The sequence below is a fragment of the Pezoporus occidentalis genome, unplaced genomic scaffold, assembly GCF_034315485.1.
Source record: "Pezoporus occidentalis ecotype Australia unplaced genomic scaffold, CSIRO_AGI_Poc_V1 ctg27, whole genome shotgun sequence".
NCBI lineage: Eukaryota > Metazoa > Chordata > Aves > Psittaciformes > Psittacidae > Pezoporus > Pezoporus occidentalis.
The window spans coordinates 12,954,435-12,980,010 of record NW_026914611.1 but is presented as its reverse complement, the minus strand read 5'-3'; the positions used below and the strand labels follow the sequence as shown (position 1 = coordinate 12,980,010).

The 25,576-nt window shown below is 37.6% G+C and overlaps 1 protein-coding gene and 1 long non-coding RNA gene across 2 annotated transcripts in view; both read left to right on the top strand.

Moving 5' to 3' along the window:
* Positions 1-25,576, top strand: part of NALF1 (NALCN channel auxiliary factor 1) — a 484,017-nt gene that overhangs the window by 127,706 nt on the left and 330,735 nt on the right. The window lies entirely within an intron of this gene.
* On the top strand, positions 4,280-5,814 carry LOC134166759 (uncharacterized). The gene is made up of 3 exons (XR_009965981.1): positions 4,280-4,415; positions 5,270-5,386; positions 5,693-5,814. It is a non-coding gene; the product is annotated as an uncharacterized LOC134166759 (long non-coding RNA).

The window sequence follows — 25,576 nt, the reverse complement described above, 5'->3', positions numbered from 1 at the left end:
AGACCATACTTCCTTGTTCTCTATATGCCAATCCACACTTCTCTGAAACTCCCTGTGATAATTACCAGCATTTTAACATACTGCGTCTCTGTACTTGTTCAATTCTTCTTCAGTGGAACTTCTGAACTCTGGAAAGCTTGAGAATAACAGTGTTTTCATGAATGTCAAAGGCAATAGAACTTTTATATGTAATGGTAAAAGTTGTGTTTTAGACACATTTGTCCTTTAACAGAAAGTGAAGCAAGGAACAGAATAATGGAACATGCCTTTCCTTGACTTGTTCTGGGTATACGGCCGTATAGCTTTTTATTGTTAGTGATTTACTCAGAGATCACTCTGATACTTTTCAGTGTAGCATTAGCTAGATCAGCCTTTCCTTGTCCTCCCTTCTAACTGCATTAACCTGTTGTCCTTGAATTTCTCCTTCAAGTTGTGAACAAAGTGCTCTTCAGCTTGGGTGGAAGTGGGAAATGTGGTTACTGATTTACTCATGAATAAATGAATGTGTGCTTGAATGTATGAACTGATAAATGGGTGGATGTCATCAGTAATGTAGACAACCTTCTTTATTTTAAGGGAATATGCAAAGAATGCCAGGAGTCAGATATACATAATTTTGGGTCTTTATAACCTTTTGAGATATATCTGTATATATGTGCTGGAATATGCTACAGAGCATTTTAGAGCCAGATACCTCATAGCGCACTGTAGTCTCGTTCTGGAGTGGAAAACACACCTGGGAAGAGACACACTTGTGAGGATGTTACACTCTCAGAAAATTAAAGCATACCTGTAGCACATACCCTGGGAAAGCTGCGATGTGTGTGAGATACATATGGACTCATAAGCCCCTTCTATACCGAAATTGTAAGAACCACTTATTTTTTTTTTTAAGGTCTATTTAATTTTTTTTAGTTGAAATATGTGATTTATAGTCCCTTTACATAACTGAGTAATATTTACCTATGCCTGGTTGCCTTTACTCATCCTATCACATCTTCATTTCACTGAAAACTGTGATTTCTAGAGGCTTCTCTGCACAGTACTGCTAATATAGTTAAAGTGTTGCAGAGTGTAAAAAAATTTACTGCAATGTTATTAATGCAATGCAACAAAAAGCGTGCTTGTATTAGGGCAGCTTATTTTGATACTAAATGGAACTTTAGTTTTGTCTGGTAAGAGACAATCTACCACCAGCTTGTTAAAATAAAAATTGAAGGTTACGTGCTTAATTAATTTGGTGAAAGCAGCCTCCTCATAGCAAAAATAAACTGGTATAGAAATTGTGTGTAGACCAACCTCAAGGGGAAAAAAAATGAATTACATTTTTATACAGGCATGCTATTCTGGTATTAACTGAATATTAACCAAACCAAATGCCTGGTAGCTGAAAGTCAGGAATTATGTGAAGAGGGAGAAATGTCATTACACATCCTACTACAAGTTTCTTTTCTAAAAAACCTAACAGCTTAAACGGAATTAATAGCTATTTTAACAGCTGGACATTTTCTTTTGCTTTGGATGGTAAATTTTGAAATCTAAAGGAAAGGAGAAAGGAGGTTATTTCCTTAGCATGCTTGAGTGAAACAGTTCTGCTAAACAACAGCAAGCAATTTGCGTTAGCTGTGGGAAAGAAGCTTATTGCTGAGCACTGGCCACTCTAGTATTAATGTTACTGAGTCAAGGAGATGAAGGAAACCATGCAGAATAAAGATTGTTACGTTTTTTTCAATGGAAATGCACAAAGGGTTCTGACAGGTACAATTCAGCATCAGGCAATAGTTACAAAGGCAAACATCATAATTTGATCGGTTCTTCTTGCATCCTGATGTTTCACCAAGTACAGGGGAAAAATGCAGCTGCCGTCATAGCTGGGGAGGACAAGTAGAATGAATTTGATAATGCAGGGGAGTCAGGGAGTGCAACTGTATTGTGGTCTTGTCCATTATTTGTCAGAAAAGTAAATTAACCTTCACATCCCTGATAAAATTTCAAACGAAGAAAAGTATTAAAGGAATGTAATGAAATCCAAAGATGTGGCAATTCCTCTAGAAATTACAGAACTGCAGATTGTTGTAATTGAAAACCTTGATTGTGACCCCACTTCTGTTCTTTTCAGTCAAACCAGCAAAGTACAGCTTTTGGGCTGTTTTGTTTGCCTCTTGATTCTTTTGACTTTCTGGGAGATATTTACTCTGAAATGTGGGAGGGACCACTATAAAACGTTTTTCAGTTTTTTTTTTGTATTCAGAAATGACAGCGGTTCATAATGTATATATTGTAATGAAGGAAGAAGAATGAAATTCCTTAAGAAGTGTAGATAAATAGCTATTTCAAGGAAGCCTTTTTAAAGACTAATATTTTAAAAGCAGTCATACCAGAGAAAAAGCATTACTGCCTTTGAACTGAATTTATGAGTCCCTGTATTTCCTTTACCTGGGATAATAGACATAGCTGAAGGACAAAAAGGATGATAGTGTTTATATACTTCATTTTCTAAAAGATAACTTATAATACAAACAGATAAATTAGAGTGCCTCAGACACTTTTCTCTTTCCCTTTTAAGGTTTAGTCTATTGATTTGTCTCATTTGTTTTTCTTTTCTCTTTAAGACTATTGCATACATATGGGCAATCTCTTACTAATTTTGTAGCAGAGGGTAGAAGTAACCAAAAGCATCCATCAGCTCAGTACTCTACACTGACTATATTTTGCAGGTCAGATCAACCTCCTCTGATACTCTTAAGGCTTGCAAATACGAATCTTTCTGGGTGTCTTTCCACTTTTTCTTCTTCTGAGATGTATATTTCTTCTCTAAAGGGTGCCCAATGCAGATTGTGTTCTTAGGAGATTTTAGACTGTTTGTTATTAAAGATTTTAGATTAAGATTTTAGTTTAGTAGTTATTAAAGATTTGATCATTTGCCACCCAGTACTGACTGTTACACTGTCAGTTCCAAAGCATCTCCTATTAATGTTGTATGAAGAAAGTTTGATAGTTTGGCACAACCACTTATAAGCAAAATGAATTTTTTGCTATCTGATGCTGGGTAGGCACTACATTTCAGTGCAAAATCTGTTTCATATGCCAATCTGTCACATCCTCCACAGTACTAAAGTAAGGTACTTTCGGTCCCCTCACTGGATTTCTGCTTTGCAACATGCATGGCCTTCTTTTAACCTTCACTCAATGTCTTAGATTAAAATGAAAGATTTAAGGATAATTATAAAATGCCTGCTTTGTAATTTACCTTAAACTACTAATATGTACTCTCAGTAGCAATTCCATTTTAATTTAGGTTTTGTCAGGGAGTCATTATGCCTACAGGTAATTATCTAATATGTTTCCCAGGCTCTGTAACAGATACAGTCATCACAGCATCTCAGCTTTGTTGTTCAGTGTCAGGTGAATTACATTTCTCTCTGAGGCAGTTACCGTTAAAGACCTTGAAATGGAGCTTTCATTATTTCCTGATTGCTTTCACTGTAACAAAACAAAACTCCAAACATTTTATTTATTCTTTGTTGTCCACATACTACAAATTAAATAAAGTGATCTCTGCCATTCTGGCATAATGAACATTCATGTTTTTAAGGCAGTTAAAGCAATGATGCTTTAGAATATCTTTTAGGATCACCAGGTTAATCAGAGAAGTGTTAGTGAAAATGCAGACTGAATTTCGTGCACCCTGATGTAATATTCATAAACATAAAATTAATTAGAAGTTAGCATCTCTTGATATTTTGGAAGATGACATCTGTCAAATGACCTTGTTTGTGCATTCCTACCTCTCCTTCCTTTTACAGACATGCATGCCTCTGCTGCCAGAAGTCTGCATATTTTAGAGTGTGACCCACAGCAAATCAAGCCCTTGCCTGGGACATGGTTGCAGATGCAGCGAGGTGGCCACCCCTTCCCAGACCCTGGGGAACTCTCAGATGTGTGCACAGATGCAAGTATGCCTTCCACCATAAATCTGACCTTGTCCCTTACATCTACCAAAGTATATAAACTGCATTCTTTAGTTAGATCTCTTAGCAAGATGCAGAAGCTTTATTCACTTGCGAACAGGAACTAAGTTACCCTACCATTCTGACCCTAAGCCCACGTGCTTGCCTTCCCATGGGCTAACGATCATTCCTTGCAGCTTATCAAGAATATTAAAAGGTCTTTGCACTGTAAATCCTTTCACCTGCTTCCCTAATACTACTTCAGATAGGGACTTAGTTGCTACAGCTGTCTCCTGGGAAACATCACTTAAAATCTTACTTTTAAGAGGGCCCCTGGGAATTGGTTTCCTGTCAGAGCCTGTTGATTTCTGAGCTCAGCCCTTTTCTTGTCAGCTAATGGGTACAAATTGAGGAAATGGGCAGCATGTTAGAGCAGTGTGAATAAAGGAAGTTTTGCTAAATGAGGTGGGTGGTGAAACCATCTGGACATTTGAAAACTTGCCTATTTCTCAGCTAGATAATTATCTAATTTCACTATTATTAGGCATGCAAAGTCCAAATGACAGCATCTTTTCCCTGTGACTTAAAATACAACATTGAGATGCCTGTTTTTTTTACTTGTTAACTGGTTATAATTTTTTTTCTTCCGCATTTTTTTGTAGTTACACATTTTATTGATGCTTCTTTTGCTTTTATTTGATGATAGCTTTATGCAAGGTATCACCTTTCCCCTTTCCTTTAATGATGTCTAGAAAAGCCTTTTACATCTACTTAAAAATTAATAGTAGTTTTGAAGGCTTTCTTAATTAGTGCTTTAGAGTTTGCTCAATATTTAAAATTTTGAGTAGTATGAAAAAAGTTGTAAAACATTTTTATTATGCCATCCAGCCTAAACCCCACCACAAAATCTGGGGTAGCTGCAGGATATATTGGAGAAGAATGCTGAAACAAGTATCTTTTATGCCTGTTGGTCTAGCACACAGCATTTTCCTGGAATCAGCCTGAAAGACTACTCTTTGTTGCTATTTCTAAGTGAATTAATAAGGACACAAATTTTCCAACAATAAGTTGTAGGGCTTTTACTGACTTGACAGCAATTGTATTTCATCTAAGAAACTTGATAGCACTGGGAGAGAAGACCAAGTATAAAAACATGGTGTAGATGCACTTTGCGTGTTTAAAGTCCTTGCATCATTTCTGGGAAACATGATATTTAGATGGTGCCCATTTTTTATTAATTCACTGAACTTTACTAGAAACTCTTTGCAGTGAAAACCAGATTTTCTTTCATAATGTGTTTATGTAAACTTTTATTTTAGATCTGTTAATGGAGGGCATCAGATGGAATATTTTAGTGATATTGTCAAGGGAGAGGAAAGGACGGAGCAAGAAGGAAAATGCCAAAGGACAGCAAGAACAAAAAGTCAGAGTCTAAGGTTACCAGCTGTGAAAATGTATAAAAATAGAAATATTTTATTTTTTTTTTTAAACACTTTTCACCTTCAAGTGAAGAGTTCTTTCTCATTGCATGATCCTTTGTGTAACTCTTGGTAAAAAGGAATGAAAATTAGCAGGAAATATTCCAGATTATATTATTAATGGTCATTCTTCACTAGATGCATAGATATTAAATATATTCACTTTGGTTTAAGTTTGCAATCACACTATTAAAAAATATTCCATCAGTTTATGTCACTTGATCAAACAGACGCTGAGAAAAGAGATTCTCTTTTCTTCTGCAGAATGTTTTTTTCCATTGCATACAGAAGTATCCATGCAGAGCCCCAAAACACATCAGTAGTATGGTGAGGCATTCTCTGAAGATGCTATTTATCTGTGTGTAAAAAAGAAGGGACGAAAGTTTTAGAATCCTGTCTTCATTGACAAATTTCTACCATGCTGTGCAAATATAATGCTGCTTTGAATACTTTCCTCTTCCAGGGCACTTGCTGTGTCGGCTGCCAAACTTAACGTTCATTACTCAATGAAAAACAGTTAAAAATGAATTAATTTGTTAGAAGATTCTGTCAGCTGGGACTCTGTGGTGTCTTTGCCTTGTTCTGGTGTCCCTGTGTTATATGCTGCTGCAGTGCAAAAGGATAAGAGCTACTGGAAGATTATTGCTGTCTGAAATGGCAGAAGAGTAGAGCAGCCTGATTTGTGTTGATTTGGAAACATGAGGCATTACACTAACTTAAGAGGGAAGGAAGGCATAGGTGTTTTCTATGTAAGAAGTGAAAGCAAGCTACACTCCTTTTTAAGAACAAATAAATATGAATTTCTGTCTGCTTTTCCCTCCCACCCTTATGGGTCTAGAGAAAGCATTTGCAGCAGTCAGTACTCAGAATTTTGCCAGTGTCAGTTCCTCAGGAACTTCTGTCATATCTCAGGGCAGTCCACCTAAACAGTTACTTTATGCACAACTTGTGGATAATGAGTTTAATTAATGCCTCACACTGTTGATAGCAAAACATGTACGGCAAAAGTGCTGCAGTCCACATCTTGAGAGCCTAAAGGTAACAATATCCAAATAATTTGGTGGTTTATTTTTGTTATTATTATTTTTTTTATAACTATTATCGTTAATGGTGTCATGGTTTAACCCCAGCTGACAACTAAGCCCCACACAGCCACTTGCTTACTCCCTCCCAGTGGGATGGGGGGAGAATCAGAAGAATAAAAGTGAGAAAACTAATCAGTTAAGATAAAACAAGTTTTAGGTTTTAGATAAAAAACCTGAAAAAAGGTTAAAATAGGTTTAAAACAGGTAAAGCATAAGCCATGCATTTGAGTAAAGCAAACAAAAAAAATTATTCACCATTTCGCATTGACAGGCAGGGGTTCAGGTGTTCAGCCATCTCCAGGACAGCAGGACTCCATCATGCATGATGGTTTCTTGGGAAGACAAACACCATCACTCCAAACATCCCCCCCCTTCTTCTTCTCCCAGAATATGCTGAGCATGACAACATATGGTATGAAATATCCCTTTGGTCAGTTGGAGTCGGTTGTCCCAGCTGTGTTCCCTCCCATCTCCTTGTGCACCCCCAGCTCACTGGTGGGGTTGGGTGAGAGGCAGAAAAGGCCTTGACTCTGTGCAAGCGCTGTTCAGCAGTAGCCAAAACATCCCTGTATTATCAACACTGTTTCCACCACAAATTCAGAACATGGCCTCATACTAGCTACTATGAAGAGAATTAACTCTGTACTAGCCATAACAAGAACAAATGGGAAAAATGAGAAAGCAGAAGACTTACCCCTGAGATATAGCAAAAAAGCCGTGCACATTTAAGGGAAATAAAAAAAAAACAACAAAAAAAACAAGAAAATTAAACACTTATTCATATGCATTCTTTCTAATGAATAACAGGAGAAAACAAGAGGGACTTGTGTTCCTTCATTAGAAGAACTCCCAGAGGTGATAAATCATACAGGGTTAGGCAGAAATTTTAGGCTTTTTATATCCTCTCTGCAGTTCAACTAAATCAACAGAGAGTTGTTTGTGAATGAATTTGTCCCAGGCAGAGGACAAGGAAGGGTTTTTTTTTTAGCTATCTGTGCTGATACAGTCTCCGATATCACTGAGCTGAACTTCTGTACCTGCTGGCTGCCCAGAGCAGCTTGAGCACTTGCCAAGAAGGGGGAGAGCCCAGTTCAGTGCCTCTCCCCAGCCTCCCACGTGTGCTAAATGCCCAAATCTCTCTTATCTCCCTATTGTGTTTCCTATTTCGCCCTCAGTGTATTGATGTGATTTCGCTGCAAAATGCACTTCCCACACATGCTCTGCTGAGAACTGCAGCAATAAATTCAAATCAGTTAGTCTTTTAAAGGACCATCTAAACTAGCATGGGATCAGCCAGGTTTACACTGGTTGAGCCATGTCTGGCAGGTGCCATAACGCTTCCACCCTTGACTGCACTTTTGTCTTGTGTCAGGAGGATGTCACACAGCATTTTTGTATATCCAGGCAAAAATGCCAGCACACAGACATACAGTTTTTCGAAGCTTCTCAGACTGATTAATGAACCTTATGATGAATCATCATAAGGTTCATATGATGAAATCACCATATGATGAAATCATCGTATTCTGAAACACAGGGAACACACTGCTGCCATAAAAACGACCATTAAGGTGCAAACCCCGTACAGAGAGTAAATCAGGATCTGGTATCCATCTAGTACCCATCTAATAGCCACATGCATTTGCAGGACTGTGTCACATACAACACATGAACTGCACAGCACTACAGGTATTCAAAGGAATGCTAATGCTATCAATTCAATTTTAACTGAATATTTATATAGATAGTGATGGTAATTTGGGGAATGATTTTTCATGACTAATTGGACCTCTCCTTTGTGCTTGTGCTTGTATATTCTAGAAAACACAGATTTTCTTTAAAACATCGTTACTTCCATTATCATCATGTTACCGGGCTTATTAAATAATACAGAATTTGAGAACATAACCAAAGTCACGTTTTTTTTTACTTTGGGTTACTTGTGCTTGTCTGTCAGACCTTATTCTGTGGTCAAAAAGGGAAAACTTGATTTTGTTTTTCCATATTTTATTAATTTTCATATGTTTTGGTGGTGCTCATGATAAATTACTTTGGGAGTGCTGTTCTATACTGTGCTAGTTCAAAATCACACTATTAAAGATAGAGTTGTATTCAAGATTATTTTTGTAATGAAGTTTCTGATGAACCCAAGTGAATCAAGAGAGGAGGAAGCAGAGGTTGAGAACAATAGGAGGCAAGTAGCAATCTGTAAAAGAAGCAGTGGTGTCAGGGATATTGATAGCCCAGTGAACTGTGACAGCTGTAGTTATGCTCAGTCTCTGTGGGAGATCTGTGGATACAGTTGGATGCTCTGGAAGAAAAGCTGAGATAACTAGCTGTAGAGTGAGATTTGCAGAATCTCAGATAAAGCCTGTTGATTTTATTTGAACTGCAACTGCTGGGCAAGTCAAGACAGGTTAAATGTGGAAGATAGATAGGTTTAAGATGTAGCAGATGTAAATCCATTTCTTATTTGTATGAGCTCTGAATTTGGCTTTAAACAGGTTTGTGCTAAGCTTTTAGGAATGTTAGACAGACGGCTCCCTTAAGCTGCATGTGTGAAATATGTATATGTAAACTCATATTGCCTGTGTGCAACAGCGAGAAATTGCACAGTTACCAATATTTTAACCCTCTAGTCTCACTTTGGAACTGATTTTAGTTCAATATAAATGCTGTCAGAAGTACTTATGGCAGATTCTGAGCTCCTCAACTTCCACCTGGATCCATTATTTGGTTCCTGCCCCTGTCTGCCAATGTCCACAAGCAGTCATAGTTCTAATTTTTAAAGACAACAGCTACATGACCTGTCCAGTGAAAGAAGATATGCCAGTGGAGTCACAAGGAGGCCTTAGATTTTTGAGTGCTGTCCCTCTGCTTCCAGACAAACTTTCTTCCTCTGGATTTTCCCACCTTTTTTTTGCTAAAAGTTATTTTTTGTTCTGAAATCAGTGATGCTACATATTACATGCTATGTGCAGTAACCATAGATCATGGCAGCAACAGGTAGGTAGTTTTTAAATAATTGTGTTTTGAAAACAAAGTATGCTATACAGATAGCATATAGTATTTGCAGATCAGCATTTGGACACATTTAAGGTTTGGTTGATTAAAAGTCCTTGTTGCCTCTAAACAAAAGTTTAGTCACAAAAAACCTCCAAAAATGTGAGGAGAGAACTACAAGGAAACACTTTTAGGGGTGCATGCTAATAAGCTCAAAAATTTATTTATTGAAGTTAGTGTGGTTGAGTAATTTTTTTTTGTTCAACAAGGAACGGTTCAACATCTCACTTGTAACTTTCAAATAAAAATAATATGAAAATCTACTAAAGTTTTGTCTAAAAGTATCTCATTAAAAAACTGAGGTGTTACTCCAGAGACTTGGGCTTTCTCAGCCAAACAGTGCTCCGTTTTGAGGATACACCAGTGAGATCCAGGAAATTTACATAGAAACTGAACCTGCTTGTGAAATTTTTTTGCTGCTTGTGAGATTTTTTTAAAGATTTAGGTAGCTAGGGTTAACCAACAGGGAAACAATTTCCACTGCTCACCTCTAGGAAGGCAATTCTGTGGCCTAAACATCAGTGTTTCATGTCTAGTCTATCTTAATTTCTCCAGAATGCTTGAGGTACTTGCACAGAGCTTGCAGGTATGGCCTAGGAGAGCTGTCTGTCCCTGTAGCAGCTTCTGGCAACACGCTGAAAGCACTGGGGTGTTCAAACTGCATCACTCACTTTGGTTTGGCAATTGGATCCCAGGTTTCTTCCTGAACCCAGGCAGAAATCAGTCTTTCAAGAAGTAGAAATACTGCTTGTGTCTTCCCTTTCTTTTCAAGGTTTTTGTAATTAAGATACTCACTGATGGTTTCAGAGACCTGAGTTCACTGATTACGATACTCAGGCACATCTTCAAGAGTCTCTTAATCACCCTGTAGTCCTGGAGAGAAGAAGCAGGATTTGGTGTGTCAAGCTGTTTCCCTTTTTTTTCCATACTTTCTTCCTCCTGCCCCTCCCTCTACCCCCCCCCCCCCCATTCAGGATTCTCAAAAATGAGGAAGGAAAAAAGAAAAGGGAAGCCCATTTCTGTGTGTTACTGGTTAGAGCACAGAGCACTCTGGGATTACAGAGACTTGGCTGCTGGTTTCAACTTCTTTTTTGGTCAATGACTGTTTACTGACTGAGCAAAGAACAAATGAAAAGGAAATGTTATACTAAGTGCTATTAAAATGCAAAAGCGGTATGAAATACATTCAAGGACTACTTGCTTAGAGAACTGCCATCACTTGAGTTTTATCTCATTAAAAGATACTTGGAAGTTTGGTAAAAGAATACTTCTTAATTCAGGTTATGCAATTACTAATGAAAACTAGCCTAATTTGGCTAAAATAGTTTAAGCTTAATAGACAATTCAGACATAGTTCTTTCAGCTAGGATTAGGACTGAACAAGAAGTGTTTACAATTAAACAGAAATTAATAAAAAAGGAAGAACACTCCCAGTGTCCATTAAAGACTGCGTAAATATAGTAAGAAGCTACATGCCTGCTGTAATTCGATGACTTCCTTGGAGCTGTGTGAAAGAACAAGTTGTTTAAATTGTTGATTCCAAACAGCCTTAATTTAAATTCAAGCTAAAACTAGGTGCTAGTAAAACTAATACCTATTTTACTAAAAAAGAATTTTAATTTTTGGTGCTGAATCCTGTATCATTTCAATGTCATTTCAAGTCACAATGGCTTTTGGTCTCCACATAATAATACTTTTCCTAAAAAAACAATTAACAAACAATTAAATCAGCGAGTAATTGCCAGAATTAGAATGAACACTAAGTACAGCCAACTCATTTTAAAAGCTTTGAAGGAACAACACTTTTCAGAGCTGTTATCTGAGTGTTGACTTGGGGCTAAACTCTTACCTAGGCAAAGCCAGCAGTGGGGAACGTGTTAGCTTTCCTATCACAGATAACACAGAAACAGGTGTATGGAAGAGAGGATGGAATAGAGGTAGCAAGAGGTAACTAAGGAAGCTGTGTCTTCTACTGCATCAGCTGGTAGTGTGTGTCCTAGTAGCAGTGTGTCACTTGGGTGCAGTCGTGCTATCCAAGTGCTTCATCTGAAGAACTGGGGAAAGGAATGTGATGTGTAAATTCTAGAGTCCTCTTGTTTTAGAAAAGAGTATCTGCATTGGCATACAACAAGAAATATTAATCAAGTACCTTCTTCTCCAGAATGAAAATTGGAGAAGGGTCAAGCAGAGGAGGTTGTTCCTCTGATTAAGGCAGCATCGATAAACTCCACAGAGCCATGACTCTGGCTTGAGCGCTGTTACACAATCCTCTTCAACAACCCCCTCAGAGTTTGATAACACACTCACTGGTAAAGCTTTTGGCTGTACTAACACATTTCCGAGATAATGCCTATACTTGTTTCAAAGTTATCATTGTCAAGACTTTCTCTCAATAAGTGGCATAGATGAGACTGCCTATTTTGGGATGTGAAAAGATTTAGCTAAAGGGACACAAGCTCTGCTCACCACTTACTTCCAGAGCTGGAGGTCTTGCCCTTTTTATTTAGCAGAACAGTTGTAGCTTCCAGGCCCAGGAAATTACAGATTACACTGGTTGCAGTGATTTCACTTTCCTGTGTCTAAGCGGTGGCAGGAATAGATAACACTGAAGTTTTTTTTTCTGGAATATACAGCTTATTATCTTGTTTTGTTATCTCCAGTCCAGTTCCATAGATTTTTGCTACTGTTTAATATCACAGTGAGATGTTTTGATGCATATAGCAGTGCATATCAAAACGATCCCATTTATAACACTACTCTGCCTCCATCACTGAACTAGTGATAATAATATTTTGATGGCTCTTTCTGATAACTGTGTTATTGTTTGTAGAATCATTCATCTAATTTCAAGGTACATTACTTCCAGAAGTGAACTTAGTAATTTAAAAAATGTTCCAAAAGGTTTATTAAAGATTTCAAAATATGGGATGTAAGTATAAGATTCAGACAGACTTTATCAAGTTTGCTGTTAAAACCCTTTACATTGTGAGATCTAAAAACATAAAGAAAAAGCTCATCTTCTTCTTCTTTGTAGGGGTTCTAGTGTAATACCACACTCAGCTGCTTAAGCACTTTCTGTTTTATTTTTCCATTTTCTGTAACCTGCACATTTATGCCTCTGGAAATTGGCAAATCAAGTTATGATTTCTCTTTTGGTAACTTTCAGTAGTCAGTTGGCTGGTTGAATTCCTCATTCTGCTGCCTCTTTCTCACCCTGGTTTCTCTCTCTCTCTGTTCTGTTTGGGTTCTGGCTGATACTTCTGGCCTCTTGGCTGGGTGATATGCGTCTTACAGGTAAATTTAAGCAGCTTGAATCAGTGAGTGAACACTGCTTGATAAACCTACTGCTTTGCTTTGGAGGATTTAATGTGTCATGGTCATATTTATTTGTGAAATATTTTATGATGCTGTACATGATATTTTCTCTAAAGTATCGACTACAACATGTTTTTTAAAACAGAGATCAAAGATGCAGCTCCTTTGTTAGTTCTGCTGGTCATCTGAGAACTGGAAATGTGATCTACTCAAGTAACATGCAGGTAGCTAGTAGCACTTTAACAATATGCATCATAAGGGCAGCACAATCACAGTGCAGTTAGTTTTCCAGGCAAGTAACTGAAAAGGAAACCCAGAAAGCCATAATTTAAATAGATATAATACATCAGCTAGCCAAGAGTGACAAGGGTCACTGGAAGGACAGGTAGAATATTAAAGGACTAAAAGACAAGAGAACATAATTTGAGGAAATGAAATTGGAGCAGAAACTATAAGCATAAATTAATATTATCAGGCTGACAGAAGGAAGGGGTTTGTAAGGATAGGAGCTGAAGGATGAGAATTAAAGTGGGCTGTGTGATACACAGAGGATCAGTAACCAAACATAAGCTTTACAACATCAAATCATGTGTGGGAGAAAGAGACAAGTCTCACTGTACAGCTGGGAGTTTAGGGCATAATGCTGCAGAAGAGCAGATGTTGCATATATAAGCAAGCACTGAAAGAGCTTAAAAAATTGTTAGACCATAAGATTAAAATGTAGCAGCAACTGTAATGGTCCACGTAATAGTCTAACTTGGCCTACTGGCCAAAAGACAATTTTAAGTAAAGAGTAAAAAATAGGAAAGTACAGAAAAATAATTCCTATTGGAAGTCTAGAATTATAGAATCATAAAATAGTTTGGGTTGGAAGGGACCTTCAAAGGTCATGGAGTCCAGCCCCCCCTGCAATGAGCAAGAACATCCTCAACTAGATCAGGTTGTCTGGAACCACATCCAGCATGGCCTTGAATGTCTCTGGGGTGGCACATCCACCCCCTCTCTGGGCAACCTGTGCCAGTGTTTTACCACCTTAATTGTAAAAAATTTTTTCCTCATGTCCAGCCTGCATCTCTCATATTTTAATTTAAAACCATTACGCCTCATCCTATTGCAGGAGGCCCTGCTAAAAAGCCTTTCCCCATCTTTCTTACTGGCCCCTTTTAGGAACTGAAAGGCTGCAATAAGTTCTCCAAAGAGCCTTCTATTCTCCAGACAGAACAACTCCAACTCTCTCATCCATTCCTCATAGGAGAGGTACTCCACCCCTCTGATCTTTTTTGTGGCCCTTCTCTGGACCCTCTTCAACATGGCTATAACTTTCCTATATTGAGGACTCCAGAGCTGGATGCAGTGCTCCAGGTGGGCTCTCACCTGAGCAGAGTAGAGGAGCAGAATCACCTCCCTTGATCTGGTGGTCACACTTGTTTGGATGCAGCCCAAGTTATGATTGGCCTTGTGGGCAGTAAGCACACGTTACTGGCTCATATCCAATCTCTCATCCACCACTACCCCCACGTCCTTCTCAGAGCTGCTCTCAATCCCTTCACCCCTTAGTCTTTATTGATACCAGGGGTTGCCCTGACCCAGAAGCAAGTGACCCTCTGCTTGGCCTCATTGAACCTCGTGAGGTTCTCATGGGCTCTCCTCTTGAGCCTGAGTCCTGCTGGATAGCTTCCCGCCCCTTGGGTGTATCAACTGCACCACAACTGTTTAGGGACCTCCAGAGTTCAGACTGAATCAAATCAGCAATTCAGGACTGAATATCTCATGGCTTTTCCATGAAGTACATCTTCCTGAAGTTCTGAAATTCTGGAAATAAGTCTTTTTTCTCATGAATGACTAGGTTTCAATACTGATTACTCCTGGACTTCTCTCACATCCTGTAGCAATGAGTTTCATAATTTGATTAGTTATCAAAGGTACTCCCTACTGTTTGCTTTTAAGTCTTATGTTTTGCAAATTTTTGGGAGGCCTTGCATTGTGAAAAAGACAAAAAACCTTTCCTATCCCTCTTTTCCGTATAATTTTTTTACTTTCTAGATTCCTACATCTCCAGATTTCAACGCAAAGCCATCCTTGTACTGTTTCTCCTCAATTTTGATGAAAGCTGTTCCTCACCTGTGATTATTCTAGTCAACCTTTCCTAAGTTTATTCTTTTTGTGATGGGGCAGCCCAAATTGCAAACTACTAACCAATACAAAGGCATTTCTTTCTGCATTTCTTTTTCAACAATTCCTAGCATTCTGTTTGCCTTTCTGATCACTAATGAGAACCACTCATCTCCAGAGGACCACTAACAGTATTTGCAACATAGCTTTCTTATATAGCAACAGATAAATATAATGCATCATATACCTGTGGATAGAATTGTTTTTCTTCATGTATGTTACTTTTGAATCTTTTTTTTTATTCATGACTAAAATGAAAGGTGAAATTCAATCCGTTAATAACACGGCTTCCTTGATTAACTCTTTACTGTAAGCTTTATTTTTGATTACTGTGAATAATTTTGAATTTGTGAGTATCATTCATTTATTCTTGGCCTCTTCAGTTGAAAGACATTTCCGTGAGCTCTTTGGAGTTCCAGTTCCCTGTTCCATCCGTTTCGCTCATCTCCCATGCTCACTGACTTTATCAAAATGCTTTATAACAATTTTGCCAAGTCTGATTGAAAAAAGTAGTGCTAAATCTTACCATATTTACTAGGGGTCTGCAAATTTTATTCTGCGCTATCAATGTGTTGGCTAGAAATCAGGTATACTGGAGTGCTTCACAAATGTACATTATTATTATTACTACTACCACTATTACTACTTGTCCTCTATTACTGAGCCTGCTTTGAATGATAGCTTCTTGCTTTTGCAGTTCAATTCCTAGAGAAAATGAGTGATGTATTCAATTGGTGGTGGATTTTTTACTGTTCTTTCTCTGAGTCCTTTTAAAACCCCTTCTATGGATATTTCAGTTGAGCAAGTTCTTCTGATGCTTTCCCCTTTAAATTGAAATTAGAGTTTTGGAAGCTTCCTAAGATGTTTTGCAGTCAACAGTGATGCAGAGAAGTAATTTAGATTTTTCCTCTGACCTTATTATCAGTGAGTGCACTTTTTACACCTAGTTTTTCTGTCAGCACCACTGCATCTTTGCCAGGTTTCCTGCTGGTGCTGAGGCCATGATGAACATCTGGTACTTGATATGGAAAGAGATCAGAAGCTGGAATAGGGATGTAAACAGATAAGAAACACAGTTGTAATAAGAAATAAAGGAGATAAAAGTATTTATGAATGTTTTTGATGAGTGTTATGTGCAAATCACTGAAGCAAGAAAGAAGAGGGCTTTGGTAAACAAGAAAGGAGCTGGCAAGATCCTAGAAACAAATGAAGCAAGATTTAGAGAGTTACGGAGAAAGCATGGAGGTGGTGATTGTGAAAATGAACATATTTCATTATTGCAAAAAAAGGGATCACTGTTTCCAAACTCTGAGCACTGGACCAAGCCAATTGGAAAGATGACTTTTCTGCTATTGTGTCAGCTCATCTAATTGTCAGGTTCATGATGCATAGAATGAACAAGTGATGTCTCCTGAGGACCATGTTTACACCCCAATAAGCCTCTGCCTTTCTGTTGGCAATGATAACAGACCCATGCAGAACTAGTTGACCCTCTTGGTCAATGAGATTATTAGGTATTTGACATTCTTGGTAATCAAGCAATGTGTCTAGCATCTAAAGATAAATTTTAAGGGAGAAAAGTGCCAGGTATTTTAGTTTAAACATTTTTCTTAGTCTTCTGAGTATCCCAGTTTCTTCATTTGCAGAATATTGGTGATAATATCGATGTATTTTCAAGGAGTTTTAATTATCTGCTCTGCTATTTTTAGTTGTTGGGTCCAAATGATACCCTGAAGGAATGTTAATATTCAAAAAAATCTAAATGGAAGGCTTGTACAAATGCTGAATACTTCTCTTTTTGATTTTTATCGTCAAGACAGAGTACATGGTTTGGAAGTGCTCAGGTTTATATGGGGTTTCTGTTCAGAACATTGCGCTTTCAAAATATAGTTGCCTGACTTTTCCTACCCTTTGCATTTCACTTCAAGTATGAATATCAGCAAAGGTTGTAAAGAGCTTGTGAAAGTACAGAATTGCAGATTTCACTGTCAAATAGTGGAAGGTGAGTACTTGCTGAACGTTGAAAAAGAACGATGGGGGTTGGGAGAGATTAAAATCTGGTTGGCACTTTTAGCTAGTAATAATCTAGAGGTTTATATAGACAGCTGAGCTTCTGGAAGCCTGATGTAAATCTGTTCTTCATATCTCAGCTTTCTGTTGAGTTTCTTACGGTTCTGAGCTGTTCTCAGTGTAGCGCATCCTCTTTTGCCATTCAGCCTCACTGCATATAAATCTTGTTACCCAGGGAAGATTTTTGCTGGAGAATTATGTTGGCAGAAAGACGTGTGACATTTTTTGCCTAAGACCTGAATGTAAAGCTGTTCTACATGCCCACTGGAGGAGATGGCCTTATTTTGGCAGGGTAAATAGCATTAAATTCCCAAGATGTTTCAGGAGAAAAGGCAAATGCATACAGTACTTCTAAATTATTAAATATTCTGATATCTGTGACCTTTGTTTTGATTCTCTTTTTCCTCTTCTCTCACCTACCTCCGCCTTTTTCCTTAAGTAGGGTTATGGAACAAGTGCCAGCTCTCAGATCTATTAACTTGTACCCAATCATACCTAACTTGTAATGTTTGTAAAGAAGATAAATTACAGAAGATCCATGCAGAATAAAGAGACTTTCTTTTCCTAAATCTTAAACAAAATTTATAAATCATGTAGTCTGCCTTTATTATTTTTTATTGATGAACATAATTCACTTACAGAGAAACACAGTTTGCATTCCTTTGTAGTTTAGTCTGAGGCTTTTAGATTGGTTTTAGGCTAGGAACCTCTTTTTTTGTTCTGTGTTTCAGAAGCCAGACTTGAATAAAGGTTAAACTTCATAAAAGCAACAATGCCTTTTCCTTTTTTAAAGTAAAATATATTTTTTACTATGTAATGCTGAAGTCCTGATCTTGTCAGTAATTTTATTGTGTGTTCTCTCCCTAGATCAGGTTCCTAGAAGTACCGTGTTTTAGTCTTCCCAGTTAAAATAATCAGTAAATGCTGCAAAATGAGGAGGCAGCTGTAGTGATTTGTTTTTCTCCTACTAATTCTGTTTGTTAATATAGCAGTTTACTTCTGGAGATGATTGTGCTTAAAATTTAAATTGCTTGGCTTCTTACATTTTACTCCTCCGATATTATTTTGGTGGAATTGTTTAGTGCCATAGATGTCCATTAATGCCAATTGTGCCAGCAGATGATTTCCAATTATTTTCTATATATTTGTATAAACTATATTTTCCTCATCCCTTTCTGTTCATATTAGTGTTGTTCTTTAAAATAGAAAGGCTTAACTCATGCATGTTCCATGTCATCAGATGTTTTGTCCTGAGAATGTGGTCCTGAAGATGTGATTCTGCACATGGAAAATCTGGTAGCCTTTTAGTATCTTTAATTGAGAACACATGGTCACATTATTTTTAGAAATAAGTCCTAATCTCTCCTAGTCTCCTTGTTGTCATTTGCACAAATACTAAAATATACTGAAATGATTTGTGTTAGCAGAACTGAAACAGTACCTTTAGAGGCAAAGCACACAAATTGTGCCTCAGAGCCCTCCCATAGCTTGCTTTACAACTTGGATTTATTCATGTTATATTTTCATGCCTTTATTACTCCCACTGTCATTCAAACCCTCATATTTAGAATGTAATAATTTAAAAGCTAGCGACCGTTACTTTTGCAGAGAGAAGATCACTTTATGCATGCAGCAAAGCCAGATGATGCACTGTTATTTTCTTTACCCTAAAAGAGAAGAAGAAAACACTCCCGAAGAGTTAAACTCAGCCTTCTTCACTTCAGTTGCCAGTAAATTTGGGTGGCAGAAACTTGTACAACTTGCCTAAATTCAAAAGAGTACTTCAGCTACCAACAGGTTGTTTATTTCAAAGATGAATAAGCATCATAAGTACTTGGAGGAATCAGAATGTCAACAGAAGGTAGCAGAATTTGGACCAAAGGTTTATTATGCTGCACTTGGTAGTACAGTCATCTCCTTTTAATAGGAAGCCTTCTAGCATATAGATTCAGTGAAAGAGCTGAAAATGACTAATATTTCTGAGAATTAGTTGATGTCATTATGAACTGTTGCAGCTTCTGATTCTGAATCTGAGCTTTATTTTCTCAGTTTTTTTCAACTGATAATAAAAATATGTTGTTTCATTTAAAGGAAATCTATGCAGCTGGGACAAATTAAAGCAAACAAGTAACTCTTGCCCAAGCATCAGGTGGCAGTTGGGAGTACTCAGAGGACCAAGAAGGGTGATGAAGAATTCATGCTTTATCCTCAGGAAACTTGCAAACTGAGTTTTGTTCCAGAGAAGTCTGTGCAAATGGCTCCTTTACAGTGAAACAGCCTTATTTTGCACCCTGAGAAGTCAATTGGCCCTTGGTTGCAATTATACTGTGTAAAATTTTTATAGGTATCCAGATACTTCACATAATTTGAAAAATTATCTGTGTGAAAAATCATTGTGTGAAACTAGGGAAATAATTTTTTTTTTTTTTTTTTTGGTTCAGTCAGCCTAGCAGTGAGTTAAACACAGTGTAGTTGCTACTACAAAGTGGAGTTGATTGAAATGTTTTGGAGGCTTTGCTTTATTGTTTTTTACTTTTTTGTTTTTCACCCACCTATTGAATTGACCTTTTTAATTGAACTTTTGATGGTGGCTTCTGAAAATCAAAGTAATAGTTGATCCTTTCACATTTATGTTAACCAGTTTGATAGAAAAGGATGTGTTTGCCAAGCTGATTGTTCCTAATTGCATTTACAAAAGCCTTTTTAAAAGCTAATTTGATTTAGAAACTTGTTTTGTAAAGGCTTGCTTTTGGATTGTAATAGAGGATTCTTAGAGGTGGGATTGTTTTTTGTTTGTGCATTTGTTTTTGGGGGGGGGTGGTTGTTTTTTTTTGTCTGTTTTTTTGTCCTTCCCAGGACAGTGCACTTGTGAGTGCTTATTATATTTACTGAACTTTAATTCTTTCAAGGCATACGACATAGTTTTACAGTCGCCAGAACTGTCACTGGTAGTCCTGATGGTATTTAATTTACAGATTTAAGATCTATGATGCTTTTCAGGTCCATTCATGCTCAGTGTTTGTCTTCATTGCATGCTTGTGTTGTCTGGCTGATATTGTCTGAAGCCTTCTGAGTCCTATTGCATTGTCAAAAATAATGAGAGGACTCTAATCATAGTTTACTATGTAATTTAGCCATAATTACTATGTTGCTAACAATTGTTGTGCATCTCACCTCTGTAAAATGTTGTTCAATAGTAAAATGCTTTGATAAGCTTTTTAAATGCAGTCTACACTAGGAATAAATAATGATCATCATGGTATTTTGACGAAATGTTTCTCCCAGGATTCAGCTAAATAACTTTGAACTTGACTCTTAGGTATTTAAAACACACATCTGTGTTACTAGTTGCTTAGTGTTGTAAGTCATAAACAGAGACTGTACCCACAGGCACAACTGTGTAATTTTGATTTTGCATGCCTCATTAACGTTATAGATTAGTGTGCATTATTCTATTGTATTTCCACTCATTCAGAAGTTCTGTGTTTTGTGTTGGTTTTTCTTGTTTGGTTGGTTTTGTTTGGTTTTTCTTTTTGTTGTTTGTTTTTTTTTTTTTATAACTAGTAATTCTTTGAAATCTGTTTAGGCACAGTTTTGTCATCATAAAGTTTAAAGTTCTGTTAAGACAAGTAAAAGAAGAAAAATTTACTAGTATTAAACCTTTGGCAACATATAAAAAGTAACTGTTGTGAAGGACAGTGCAGCTGAGCAAACCTGTAAATGTACAGGTGACTTAAATAGTGTGAACCATAGGCAGTTTTGCTGAAAGGCTGGAAGGCTCTCACAGCCCCATAGAGATATACCTGGGTTTTCAGCTTGAGAAGGTCAGAGACAAACAAACCTTGAGCCTTGGATTTATGCCGACAATGACAGTTGTCTCCTGACAGAGGTATTGCAAAAGAGGAGACAAATTCAAAGTGTAATCCTGTCACTTTCTCTTTAAATTTACCAGAGTGCTGCAACATGCAGGCAAAATGTAGTCCAGTCCTAATGAGCTACATAAGGGGGTGGGCTCAGCAATACAGTCAAAAGCATTCAGGATGCTCACAGAGCTGTGGGTTGTGTTCGTGTGGTGTGGGAAGTTAAGGGAATCACTCCCTTGCTTGTATTCTCTGCCCTCCAGCTACAGCTGTATCCAAGGGTGGAATAGTCTTGTGAATTAATTTAGTTTCAGCTGTTTATGAATTAGGCAGATGAGTAGTTCCCTCTCTAATCAGTGAAAAATGAAATAGGTAACTCCAGGATGCAGTTAATCTCTTAAAGTTGGTCGTAGTTAAAAAAAACAGAAATGTTCAACAGAATAAAACAAAAAGCATATATATATATCTATATATATATATGTACATGCCTGCAGCACAATGAGAAATAAAAAAAAAGAATGGAATAATTTGGGGAGCAGCCGTAAGTTTTCCTACTGATTTTAAAACCAACCTAAATTGAGATTACATTTCTCCCCCATTTTTCCTCACAAAATATCTACAAATTGGTGTGGTCAAGAGAATTTTCTTTAATGCATATGACAGAACCATCTGAATTAATTACTGAGATTAAAGGTCTTTGAGAAAGGATTCTGGGGGCTGAAAAACAAGTACCTCTGGCTTAGGAGAAAAAGAAACCTATTGCCATTTGTGGTATTAGTATTTTAGCATGTCTGAGTTTCTTCTAAGATAGGAAGCTCTTTGTGTGCTAATGAATAATACAAATATGTTGAAGTTGTTCTAGCATCCTATGGGTGTCTGGGTTCAGCTGTAGCAGTCATTTTTTCTCCTTCTTAGTAGCTGGTGCAGTGTTGTGTTTTCGACTTTAGTCTGAGACCAGTGCTGGTAACACTGATTTAGTTGTTGCTAAGGAATGCTTACTCCTACCAAGGACTTTTTCAGTCTCATGCTCTCCCAGTAAGAAGGGGCACAGGAAGCCTGGAGGAAGCAGAGACAGGACACCCGACCCAAACTGGCCATCACGTCATGCCCACTATATAAACTGGGGGGAGTTACCTGGAAGGCCCAGATCGCTGCTTGGGTGGGGCTGGGTATATCTGTCAGTGGGTAGTGAGCGGTTGTATTCTCTTCCCTTGTTATTTCCCTTATCATTATTATTATTGGTGGTAGCAGTAGTGGGTTTGTGTTATACCTTAGTTACTGGACTGTTCTTGTCTCAACCCGTGGGAGTTACATTCTTTTGATTCTCCTCCCCATCCCTCCGGGAGCAGAGGGGAAAAAGGTGGGGAGTGAGTTAGCAGCTGCGTGATTCCGAGTTACCGGCTGTGCTTAAACCATGGCAATGCGTCTGTGTATATAAAAAAGCAGTTGCACTTTTCTTAAAGGTCTGCTAAATTCACAAAAGGGCATGAATTTGCTTATTAGATTTTCTTTGTTGGCAGAACTCAAGAGTTTAGGAATTAATACTGAAGCCAATGCTTTGTAGTGAAGAAACAGCTTCTATCTAATACCTATCTAATACTGGTGAACATGACACTTACACTAACTTGACCTGTTAATTACTTACATCAGTAGAAGTAATGTTTTTAGGAGAATTGCCTTTGTTGTCTGGCTATCATCAAAACTGATACAGGGCTTGCTATGAATTTTATGAAGTCGATTGATATCTGCAGAGGAGTCATTTGGGAAGCCTTTTTAGACAATATGTGCCTTGGATATCTGTAAATCTGCTAGATTAACACTCAAATTCCCCTGTAAAAGGGAAACCTTTAGCCTTAGATAAAAAGCATTTCCTGAGAATCGGCTCTTTCAGTATAAGGGACATTCTTTCCTAATCAGATGAAACCTTAGAGCATTTGTCATCCTATTTTTAATACATGTTTAATGTTTTAAATTACTTTGTACTCTGGAACATAATGATTGTAAAACTGCAAGATATTGTACTCCTGTAATGTAACATTATTTCTGTCATAACCTTTGGAGTTACATGTGGCTGTACAGACTATAATGGTTATGTTTCTAGCAGTGACTACTGTTTAATATTAACTTTGGTTTGGTTTGGTTTTGGTTTTGGTCATGCAGACCAAGTGTGAGATTCAGTGCCAGAAAACACTATCTGTAGGGAGTCTAAGTACCCCATGTGGTCAATGGAGTCTAGAAAGTAATTCAGCCAATCTGTCTGAGGAAGACACCCAGTGGTTAGTTATTGAATTGTTTTCTGTGTTTCATTAACTGCAATAGGTTAGCCTCCAAGCTCTCTTGTAGGTTTTTAAAACCTGAAGTAAGTCCCACCCACAGTTTTTCTACTTGCAACAATAACTTTACTGTGAGTAGGAAAGTTGCACTTTGCTGTTCTAGCATTTCACATTGCAATAAATGTAAGCAAATAAAAAGCTGTAACAGCAATAATTTGAGCCGATACTTTTATAGCTCCTTTGTTTCATGCACCTTCTGGGGATTTTCAGACATTCAGGTTTTTAAACAACCTCTCTACAGATGTATCCTGTCATTTAAGATGTAGTTTCAAATAATAGAAAAAAAAACCCACAATAAATACGTGAAAAAATATGGGCTAGCTCCTAACCTACTAGATAACATGCTCAACCCTTCTGAAGAGTCATGAAGTTCAAGGATTGCTCTTAAAATATAAGAAGAAATTGGTGTTGTAAAAGCATTTTACTACTTGACAGTTCTTATTATATAGTTAAGCGTAATTAACTAAATGTGAACTGGTCTCTGGCATTTATGTTTTTTTTTTCCCAATGATTAGACATGACAAGATGTTATCTGCAACGGTGAGATGGAAGGTAATTCAGTTTTCACAGAACTTTTATGTGACGCTGATTGAATTAGTATTTAAGATATGTGTCATGTCTTGAGTAGGGCATTATATGTTCTCTACTTTTATTTATGACTGGGTTGTCTTATTACTTTCAAGCTGTGACTGGTCCAGAGAGGTGTTTGCAATGAATAGTGTAAAATACACTCTGCGGTTTTGATATATTAGTATTATCTTCTGCATTTTCTTTCGTGTTTTGTGGAGAACACCATCTTTGAACCATAAACATAAACAACAAATTTTTTACCACCATAAAAAGACTGAGCTCTGGAAGTATGTGAGGAAAGATGGACTTTATAAGACAGTATTTAAAAAATGGTGAGGAATAAAGATTCAAAACCAGCATATTGCTGACAGATGCAGTAGGACAGATTCAGTAGGTAAATAACTGCTTCATTGCTTCATGACATTATTAAGAGTTCTGAAATAAGTGATAGTATGTATTGGGAGGGAATAATTGTTAACAAAATATTTTCATTTCAGAAAACAAAAATCTCAGTTTAACTCTTCCCTCTGCTAAATTTATTTCTCAGCAGTTTATTAAGAACAGTGAAGGAGAATGGAGAACAGAAGTTTCTGTCTTGTTTCATGTCCAAGGTAATTTTAGTGAAGTAAAGGTTTATGGAAATAACACGTCTTTGTAATTCAAATACCAGCATGTGTAGACAGAATCTGTCTACTATACTGGATTTTAAACTTCAATATCATGCTGTTTTATATTTGTCATGTTTTCAGATGTTTATTTATGAAACTATTAGGCATTATTTGTTTATTGGTATTTTAACCTACAGATACTATTAAGATTCTGATTAATAGTCCTCTTTCTAGTGTCTGGCATGTCAAACATTTACACGCTGCTAACATTACTGCATCAGACCATTAAAACAGGAAGTATTTTAGTACGTACCCCAGGAGAGTTCCACTGGAAACTTAGCAGACCACAGAGAAATAGGTTGGTATACATTTGCCTACATTCTATGGTAAAAAACAGAGTTGAACTGCATTTTTTTAATTCTTTACAAAAAGGCTAAATGCCTTCATCTGATAGGATGAGGGGTAGAGCAGTTGATATCATCTACCTGGACTGTGTAGAGCGTTTTACACTGTCCCACACGACATCCTTGTCTCTAAATTGGAGAGACATCAATTTGATGGATGGACCACTCGGTGGATAAAGAACTGGCTGGATGGCCACACACAAAGGGTTGTGGTCAATGGCTCAATGTCCAGCTGGGGACCAGTAACAAGTGGTGTCCCTCAGGGATTGGTGTTGGGACCGGTCTGTTTAACATCTTCATCGCTGACATGGACAGTGGGATTGAGTGCGCCCTCAGCAAGTTTGCCGATGACACCAAGCTGTGTGGTTCAGTTGATAGGCTGGAGGGAAGGAATGCCATACAGAGGGATCTTGATACGCTTGTGAGGTGGGCTGATGCCAACCTCATGAAGTTTAAGCATGCCAAGTGCAAGGTCCTACACCTGGGTCGGAGCAATCCCAGGCACCGCTACAGGTTGGGCAGAGAAGAGATTCAGAACAGCCCTGCAGAGAACAACTTGATGAGAAAAATGAACATGAGCAGGCAGTGTGCTCTTGCAGCCCAGAAAGCCAACCATATCCTGGACTGCATCAAAAGGAGCATGACCATGCAGGTCGAAGGAGGTGATC